Below are 10733 nucleotides of genomic sequence, written 5' to 3'. Positions count from 1 at the left end.
CAAATCATGGACTAATTAGGCTTAATAGATTCGTCTCGCCGTTTAGCCTCCACTTATGTAATGTGTTTTGTAAATAGTCTACGTTTAATACTTCTAATTAGTATCTAAACATTCGATGTGACGGGTGCTAAAAATAAGCAGGGTGAACCAAATGGGGCCTTAGCATCCACGCTTAGGAAAACTTCGCATGTCGATACTGCCCCTATCCCAGCCATCCCCAATTCCCCGTCGTGCCCCGCCTTCTCCCCTTCTAGCTGCGAGCCAAAAGACAGATAATTTAATTCCTCTACAAATAGAAAAATTACTGCTTCTTAATTTTCGTACAGCAACATTGTACAAATGCACTCCGTTTTCTGAGGCAGGTGTAGTTTTAAAACAGAGCCACATGCCTGTACCGATCATATAACAGGGCTGAATGCTGAACATGTTAGGTTCATAGTGCTGTCGTACGTGTTTACATTTATAATCAGCTACCCACTCTTTCTCCCCTATGTAATAAGACAGGCAGCATGCCATTCCTCTCATTGTTCACACATTTTGGTTAGACATGCTCAAGTTCATCTTCCATGTAGTTCTGTGGAAATGAGTCATGTGCATAGCTCCTTGGGCATGCATCTCAAACTTATCCCCCGGATTTCCCTCGTGAGACACGATGATCCATACAACTTTATAGTACTTAGGCTTGGGAGCTATGCGGAAGGTACGATTTCATAAGCTTTTGAAGAAAAACGCAACTGAAATTTGTTGAATGGCGTGCCGTAACTGAACTAGCCACATGGGAGGCTCCTGAGCCTTCTCATGAGCAACTGCAATTGAAGCACAATGGCTTACTCGGTTCAGTATCCGACAGTGCTAGAAGGGAGCTCGTTGCCCAAGATAAGCTGATCGGAGCGTGGCTGGGCAACAGATCTTCAAGCTTTTCACACGCGGCAGCCGTCAGTAGAGATGAAAATGATGAGTCCACCTTTAATGCAATTCACGGGTGCAAAAGAGCTAGTATCACCCACTCCAATTCATGGGTGCAATACAAGCTACAACAGCAATCACTGAGTAGTCGGCGAGCTCCTAGGGCCCTTTCTACTGTTTATTGTCACTGGCATGTGGGCCCTACAGTTTTAGTCTAGAAGAATATGAAATCTCTAGAGGGCCTCAACCTTTTTCTTCACCCGTCTTTTGTCTACAGACATGCATATACTTGAAATAGACTGCAGAATTCTGAAACTTTGTTACTGGCACATCTTTGAAGACGGAGGACAACGCACAGACGATGCACATCATTTTTTGGGCAGCATAGTTTTAAAAGAGCTTCATACGGGGCTGGACACTCAAATGGTTAGGTTCGATGTGGTATCATGTATTCACATTTCCAGTCAATTACTCGCACTTTCTGCGCTATAATTAATACAAGACAATTGTCTCCTTGTTCAATTCACACATTTCCCTTACTTCCTTAGACATGCTCGAGTTCATGTTCTATGTAGTTCTGTGTAAATTAAATCAGTCATGTGCATATATAGCTCCTTGGGCATGCATCTCCAAATTCATCCCCCAGATTTCTTCTCAGTGATTCGTGATGATCAATACTACTAGTTCTTAGGCTTGGGAGCCATGAGGAAGGCGCGGTTTAACTAGGTCTTGATGAACCGCAACTGAGAGTGGCTACACAGCCTGTCATAGCTGAACTAGGTAGATGGGAGGCTCCTGAACTGGCTAGTGAGCAACTACAATTGAAGAGCCAAATGAAGAGCTTGGTTAAAGGCATATGGGCCATCTTGCGAGGGAGCTTCAAGTTTCATCCAACCCCACCCAGCTGTAAACAGAGCTGTAAATAAAATAATCCACATCTAATTTTATTCTCGGTGCCAATAAAATAAAGCTAGTATCATCCACTCCAAACTAATTGCAATATACAAGCTAAAATGGCAATTACTTAAAGACGCACCACCAAAGTTCATCCATTTTGTTGATAATGTAAGATGAACCTCATGGTCTACATATGTCATTGCATGGAACCAAATACCAACTATGTTCATCCACTTTGTGTAACAGAAGGTTAAATAATATTAGGGCCTCTCTTCAGTTCTGCAAAATGTGCGTGAAGCGAACCTGAAAACTAAACTGTAAAATGCTGAGAAATGTTCTGAAAGGAAGAAACAGCTTAACTTTGGTTTGTGATGGAAGTGATGCACTAAATAGCTTAACAAGAACAATAATATGCAGAGTTAATACAGATAATTTAATTTCTCTACAAATGGAAAAGTTACTTCTTTTCCTGGAATCGTAAAGCGCAATGACCATGCACACATGCACATCGTTTTCTAACTTCTGAGGCATGTGTAGTTTTTAAAGAGCCGCATCGATCATTAAACGCGACTCGATGCTGAACTGCTGGTTAGGTTCATATAGTGCTATCATGTTCACTTTTTCAATCAACTACTCACTCTTTATGCCCTATATAAAGAAGACAGGCATGCCACTTCTCTCCATGGGCATTCATCTAAAGTTTATCCCCCGGAGTTCTCCTCAGTGATATGTGATGAGATCAATATACAGCTTTCAATTACTTAGGGCCTGGGAGGTATAAGGAATGAACGATTTAACTAGCATTAGAAGAAGCGCATCTACAATTAGCTGGAAGGCATGCCGTTATTGATCTAGCTAGATGGGAGGCTCATCAACTGGCACGCGAGCAACTACTATCGTAGACTAGAGATCAGTCAATGTTGCGAGAAAGTTGACCTGGAAAGTTGGATCAGCTGAGCTCGTTGCATTGCCCGTGATGGCCTGAGCGGACCAGGCATGGAGGTAGCATCAAGCTTTTCTCCCGCCCCCAGCCGTGTAAGCTGACAGCAAAGATGTAAATGACAAGTCCACATTTAGGTCATTAGGTGCTATCCATGGGTGCCAAACAAATAAAGCTATCATCCAACACCCCACAAACTCTTGCAGTTAAGACAAGCTACAACAGAAATCCGAAAGAAATACCCCTAAAGTTCACTCACCTCTTGTTAAAGGATAAATTACCTCATGGCCTCTCTTGATTATGCGAAATGTGCATGATGCACCATGTGAAAACTGACTGAAAAATGCTGAGAATACTTACTATTGGCACATAAATACAATATCTACAGAACTCCATTAAACCTCAGCACGATTGCCTTAATCAGACACATTTGTTTCATCAAGCAATTCCTATCCCGTCATTCCTATGAATAGAAGGAAGCTAAGGGGGGAGCAAGGACTTGGTCTCTATTTTCTATTGTGTCCGTCCTTTTAATGCATTTGCATCACATGCTCACGAGTACGAAAACATGGATGGCATACACACATCACATGTCAAATACTCTTGAACATGGGAGCAAAACCAATCTTTTGTAGCGTTCACTGACCAATGATCACACAATTGATGACCAAGGAGAAGTTTTCACTAGGCAAAATGTCAACGCGTTGGTGTGATGCAACAACTAGCTCAGGAAATCACTGTCATCACTGTCATCAAGTTCGTCGTTGCCACTACTATCATAACCACAATTGTCACCACCACCACCATCGGCACCCTCGTCAACACCATCATCTCCATCGGAGCCACCACCACCATCATCGCCACCACCCTCATCAAAATAATCGTAAGCATCAAACATTCTATCAAACTCGACATCTTCTATGATTTCGTCGAGCGGATTCTGAGGGGGTGCTTTCTCACCATGATATGTCCAGATCATGTAGTCTTCAACAAAACCTCGAACCATCGCTTGCGATTTTATTGTAGTTGTCTCCCTAAATACTCTCCTGTTCTTGCATGTTCTTGCAGGTTTTGCACAGACAAGCCACCATCTTTGTCTTCTGAACCATTGCATTATTCTCTGCACCTTTAATGAATTTGTTAAGTTCTCTACGGAAATAGGTGTTTGTTCTTTGTGCTTGGTACATCCATATCCTATCCATCTCTCTGAACAGCAAAAAAAATTACACAATATAAAAACACCATATATATATATATATGATTACACACATGTAGTATTTCCTAATAAACAAATGAAAATATAGAAATCTTGAAAAAAATGGAAAATAATTACTCATCATCCATGTCAACTTGTTTTGTCCCACAAAATCTTGGAAAAAATTAAAATTATATCATGCATGGGTCAATATAGAAAATACCAAATCTTCTTCTCTCTCCTCCATGGATATCTAGGAAATTCATCATTCATGAACGAGGCTAAAAGATCAAAGTTGAGTACAAATGATTAGATAATCTTGTTCTCCTACCTAAATAATATAACTTCATCCAAAAGTTTGAGGTAAATGGAGATCCAAATGGCTAATCAACACCTTGGAGATCTAGATCTATCTAGAGGTATATGGAACTCCATTTGAGTCTAAAATCTATGCAATAAGCTTCAAAAAGATAAGAAATTAGCATTAATTTACCTCCTATAAACTCCAACTTGAAGAAAACAAAGTTGAAAACCTTCCCCCACTTTTTTTTCTTTTTTTTTCGATTTTCAGGCAGCACCTCCCCCGAGCAGTGATTGTGCTGTCAGGAGGAAGAAGAAGACCAACTAGTTATTTTGTCGTCCATTTCCAAGGGCGGGTCATCCTTTGGCCCACCCATGGAGAACCATTTTTAGAGGCGGATCCGCGCCTGCAAATGGTTCTCTAGGGGCAGGCCACATGCTACAGTATTGTTCCCGTTTTGTAGGTGTGGGCGGCAATTTCGCCCGTCTTTAGGAAAAAAACGGGACGCTCCTATAAATCGTTTTGTAGTTTCATACGCATTTATATAACAAGGTCACTAAGGATATATTGGAACCAGATCAATAGAAAAGTTACTAGTACTTCTTTACCTAGAATCTTCCAGCAACAATGCACACATGCACATCATTTTTGGGGGCAGGTATAGTTTTAGAAGAATCGCATCGATCATTAAACACGCCTGGATGCTGAACCGGTCAGGTTCCTAGTGCTGTAGTGTTTGCAATTCCAATCAACTACTCACTCTTTCTCATGCCCTATATAAGACAGGCATTCCACTTCTCTCCTAGCTCAATTCATACATTTTCCTTAGACATGCTCAAGTTCGTTTTTCTATGTACTAGTTTTGTTCTATATACATGAACAAGTCATATGCATCTAATTTATCCCCAGTTTTTTCCTCACTGATACGTGATGATCAATACTAGTACTAGTACTTAGGCTTGGGAGCTATGAGGAAGGTACAATTTCACATGCCTTTGAAGAATCGCAACAGAAATTGGTTGGTCGGTATGCCGTAACTGAGCTAGCTAAATGGGAGGCTCCTGTGCTGGCTCATAAGCAACTGCCATTGAAGCAGGAGGGCTTACTTACTCGATTTAGTATCTCACAGTGCTAGAAGGTTAGGGAAGGTCAGCTCAGCTCGTTTCGTAAGATGCGCTGAGCGGAGCGTGCTTGGGCAGCAGAGCTTCAAGCTTTTCACCCATGGCAGCCGTAAGCAAAGATGTATAGTAACTGATGGGTCCACCTTTAATGCAATTCACGGGTGGAAAAAAAGCTACTATCATCCACTCCAATTCATCAGTGGAATACAAGCTATAACAGCAATTACTGAAAGAAATACCTCTCGTGGTCTATAGATGTCATTCCAAATATAACTAAGTAGTTCATTCAATTTGTGTGACCGGTGATGAATAGTAATCTCATGGACTCTCTTCCATTATTCTGCAAAATGCGCATGATGAACGCACGCACTGAAAAGTTGACTGTGAAAGGCTGAGTGTATTTACTTTTCCTAAGCAGAAGAAATAATATCACATTATGGAACTCCTGCATGTAAACCTCAACATGATTGCCTCATCAAACACACTTTTTTCGTGAATCCATTCTGGTTCATTCACATGCATAGAACGAATGAAGGGGGAACAAGGAGTTGGTCGCTGCTTTCTGCTGTCAGTACATTTTGTACATATTTGTGTCCTTTTAGAACATTTGCATCACATGCTCAAGAGTATGAAAGCTTGGATGATGGCATACACACACACACATGGCAAATACTCTTGAACACGAGAGCAAATAAATCAAGTTTTTAGAGTGTTCACAAACCAAAAACAGTCAAATGATTGATGACCAAGGGACAAGTCTTCAGGACTCTGATTCATCCCATTTCACAATTTCAATTTCAGTGGTCCGTGCATCGAGCTATGCTTCTCATGTTCCTTTCTCAGATTTTGGCTTGGTTAGCCACGATAATGGTAGGCATTGGAAATATCAGTTTACATGTGGCAAGAGAAGATCATATTCGAGCGTGTGGTGGTATAGGGTTGGAGCTGTAATAAGTTTCCGCCAGTCCACGATTCGCAAGCCTTTGTTCACCCTAAAGTCCAGTTAATTATTACATTGTTGGCCAAATGAATGAATGATACATCTTCAAGGAGAAAGAAATTTGACTAAACTCATGAATTTGGCAGAATAATATCATTTCCCTCTATTTGGCAGCTGGTAATATTGTTTCCATGGTTTCACTGGATTAAATGTGTGAAAATTACTAGGTTATTTCTCTACACATGTGTATATACTTAAAATATACTGCAGAATTCTGATACTTTGTTACTGGCACTTATCTGAAGACGGAGGACAACCCTTAGCTCATGCTGTATGCTTCGAGATATTACCCAAAACTATGCTAATTATTCATTCTAAAGAAAAAAACAGTTTAAGAACATGTCCTTAACCCAACAAATGTATTATGTCCAATTTCTGCCATCCACGAGGACTATGAATGTTTTGATCATGAACAATGCATATGCAGCAAGTTAAATTAGTTACATTTAGCAATGCCTTTTGTTCTCACTCATGGTTGCATGCTGTGGCGATCTGGTCAGGTCAGGACCAAGTGCTTTTGTATGTTGGTGAACATCAAACTCACTTTTTGGCCATGTAAATTTAATTTCTCTACAAATAGAAAAGGTACTAGTACTACTTTTCCAGCAATGTACAGCTACAACGCACACATGCACATCGTGTTTTTAGGCAGCCATATATAGTTTTAAAATAGCTGCGTCATAAAGCATGGGTGGACACTCAAGTAGTTAGGGTCGTAGTGATGTCGTGTGTAGTGTGTTTACATTTCCAGCCTACTAGTCGCACTTTCTGTCCTACAATATAAGACAGGCATGACACTTCTCTCCTTGTTCAATTCACACATTTTCCTTACTTCCTTAGACATGCTCACAAGTTCGTCTTCTATTCAGTTCTCCAAATTCATCCTCCGGATTTCTCCTCAGTGATACGTGATGATCAATACTACAAATTCTAAGGCTTGGGAGTTACGAGGAATGTACGATTTAGCTAGCCCTTGAAGCAACGCACGTGCAAATGCTTACACCGCGTGTCGTAGCTGAGCTAGGTAGATGGGAGGCTCCTGAACTGCTAGTGAGCAGCTGCAATTGAAGACTCAGTCCATCAACTGGCACGAAGTGGAAGCATGCTTGGTAATTCGTCAGCCGAGCGGAGCAGCCGCAGCATGCTTGGGAGCTACTCTCTCCATCCCAACTTACTATTCGTTTTTAGCTTTTCTAAGTACATAACTTTTGCTATACATCTAGACATAATATATATCTAGGTGCATAGTAAAATTAATATATCTAGAAAATCTAAAACATATAGTAATTTTGGACAGAGGGAGTAGCAATCGGCAGGTTGGTGTGCCGTAGTAGAGCTCTATGAGGCTCCTGATCCGCTGATTGGGCTCGTGGGCAACTGCAATGGAAGACATCGTGTTGCACAAGATCTTGGCTAAAGAGATATAGGCCTTCTTGAGAGGGAGCTTCAACCTTGCATCCAACCCGGCCCAGACGTAAGCAGACCTGAGGAGCTGTAAATAATAAATTGATCCACATCTAATGCTATTCACGGTGCAAACAAATAAAGGTAGTATCACCCACGCCAAAATTCATTGCCATATAAGTACAAGCTAAAATGGCAATTACTTAAAGACGTACCACTAAATTTCATCCATTTTGTTCAACGTAAGATGAACCTGCAGCCCTGCTTCGAGGCCGGCCATACCATCCTGCGGACAGAAATTAAAACGAAAACATTCTGTGAAGATGGTTAAAAGGGATCCGAAGGTCAGTTTCCCAAAATTTCCATAGAAAGAGTTGATAAGCCCTAATATTTGGTTAAAAGTTATTTAGAATTTTCCTCAAAAAAATATTTATGCTTTATTTTCTGTAAACTTTTAGAAATCCGAGTTCACTCCATTACAAATATCTCAGTCCCTACAACAGCTTGATGGCTGTTATAGCGGGGGCTCCTATGTAGCTTCCATGTGCTGGATAAGCAACATAGCTTTAAAGCTATTAGGCCCAACTTATAGATAAATAAATTCAACAATTCAGAAAATTACATTCAACATTTTCTGAGAAAAAGATCAACATTTAGAAATACTACATTCAACATTTTTGGAAAAATAACTACTTTGAACAATTTTCACCTCCTACTTCAACATTTGGACAAACCTGGTTCACCATTTTTCCAAACAAGGATCAACATTCCAAAAATTTGTATCTTCTTCAACCTTGAGATAGGTTCTTTCTCAACCTCGATGGAGGCAGCGTGTCCAGGGGCCGAGCACACGCAGGGCCGGCGGCGCACCCTAGCGGTGCATGAGGCATAATGCATGATTCATCTCAAACTTATTCCCCAAATTTCTCCTCAGTGATACGTGATGATCAGTGCTCTTATTGTTAGGCATGGGAGCTATGAGGAAGGTACGATTTAGCTAGCAATTGAAGAAGCGCAACTGCAGATCATGGAACGGCGTGCCGTAAAAGAGCGAGGTAGATGGAACAACAAATAAGAGGTGCGACTGCTACTTCCATTGTGATGAGTGATGGTGTGAGAGTTCCTTATTATCTGCGAGCAGCGCTTGGTTCTGAAGAGGTTTGTGCTACAATTGTGAATATTGTTAATTGGAGATGGATTATTGGACTGGATTAGATCTACTTGATAATTTGATACTATTTTCCTGTCAAAGTAATGCATTATCACTTTGTTTCACATTTGAGAGACTTAAGAGTTTTTTTAGTACTAGTTTCTAAATATATACACGAATGTCTTAATAGAAAACAGGGAAACATTGTCAGGCCAACATCTTTTTAGTTCTATATAGTTCTAGATTCAAGATACACAAAAAGCTATAAACACATTATGGCCGGTACTAACTTCGTTTAATCCATAGGCAAGAGAAAGGGAGCAGTGGCGGATTGGGCTACGGCCCTAGTCTTGGCCCAGTTGCGCCTTAGACTCTTATTGTTCAGCCCAATCATAATTCAAGCAGCAAATGAAATCCCCCACTGTACGGCCCTAGTCACTGGAACGGCCCATCTTCTCCTGGCAATTGGCAGTTTGGCACCTTAAGTGAACTTGGGTAATTTCATCTTCTGCATATTTTTTCTGGAATACGCAAGATAGCTGCGTATCATCGCATTAAGAAAGAAGATAAAAGGCTCATATAGCCATACAACACCACACACACCAATACTACACACACCTCACAGGTTCTAGGTTACATACGCGCCCGTTAAAATTTAAAGGTTGACCACCCTTCACCAACGGATGCTACTAACCCCCAGGTCGAGCAGCGACCAAATCACTAATACCTTTGGCGCCTACCAGCTTCCAAAGAACAACTTCTTCCTGTGCAAGGAGAAGCACCCGCTTCATCCTAGGTGAGGCACCATTAAACACAATATCATTCCTTTCCTTCCATAGAATCCAAGCTCCTAGCATGACCAGTGAATTGAATCCTCTCTTGGTTCCTTTGTCAAGTGTGCTACCAGCTTGTTGCCACCAGTCAAAGAACCCAGTGGAAAGATGGTTGAGGTGCAATATCCGGGAGTCCAAAACTGCGAAGTAGTTGAAGCCAGAATTGCCGAGAGAAGACACAAGAACAGAGGAGGTGCTAAATGGTTTCATCCTCCTGGTCGCAGAAGGGGCAATGGTCAGGATGAGGGACACCCCTTCTAGCGAGTCTATCAGTTGTCCAACACCGATTATGTGCCACTAACCAAAGGAAGAATTTGCACTTACTGGGACCCTAATTCCTCCAAATTAGTGTGCTCAGCTCAAAGTGGACTGCTCCAAGGAAAAAAGCCTCGTATGTTGACTTAGTAGAGAACTGTCTTGAATTATCAAATTTCCATTTATGAACACCCTCAGCCTCTGGCAGGAGCAATGTTTCCTGAACCATGTCCCAAATATCCAGAAATTCTGACAGGCCCGCTACCTAGTAGTGCCCCTGGATATCCTGTACCCACTGATTGTCCAGCAATGCTTCCTGAACAGTACGCTTCTTAACCCGCCTCTTGGGTACAATTGCAAACAAATTGGGAGCCAACAGCTGAATAGAGGACCCTTGTAACCACCGATCAGTCCAGAACTTGGTGTTCGCCCCATTGCCGACTTCTGTAGTTACAACAGCAGCAAATAGGGACTGTGCATTCCCATAAACTATTACCGGGAAGGCTGCCCATGGCATATCGGGTTCAGTTTTACTCAACCACAACCAACGGACTCTGAGCGCCTAGCCAAGTCTCTGTAGGTCTAAAATGCCCAAACCACCTAGCTCATTTGGATGTCACCTTGGGCCATGCTATTAAACAGTGACCTCCCTTCACCTCCTTCTGGCCTCTCCACAAGAAATTACGACAAATCTTATCCACCGCCTTTAGGAACCATGGAGGAATCTCCAA

This window comes from Setaria italica, chromosome II (genome assembly GCF_000263155.2).
Source record: "Setaria italica strain Yugu1 chromosome II, Setaria_italica_v2.0, whole genome shotgun sequence".
Classification (NCBI taxonomy): Eukaryota; Viridiplantae; Streptophyta; class Magnoliopsida; order Poales; family Poaceae; genus Setaria; species Setaria italica.
The sequence above is the reverse complement of the archived record's forward strand: the minus strand, read 5'-3'. Positions refer to the sequence as shown.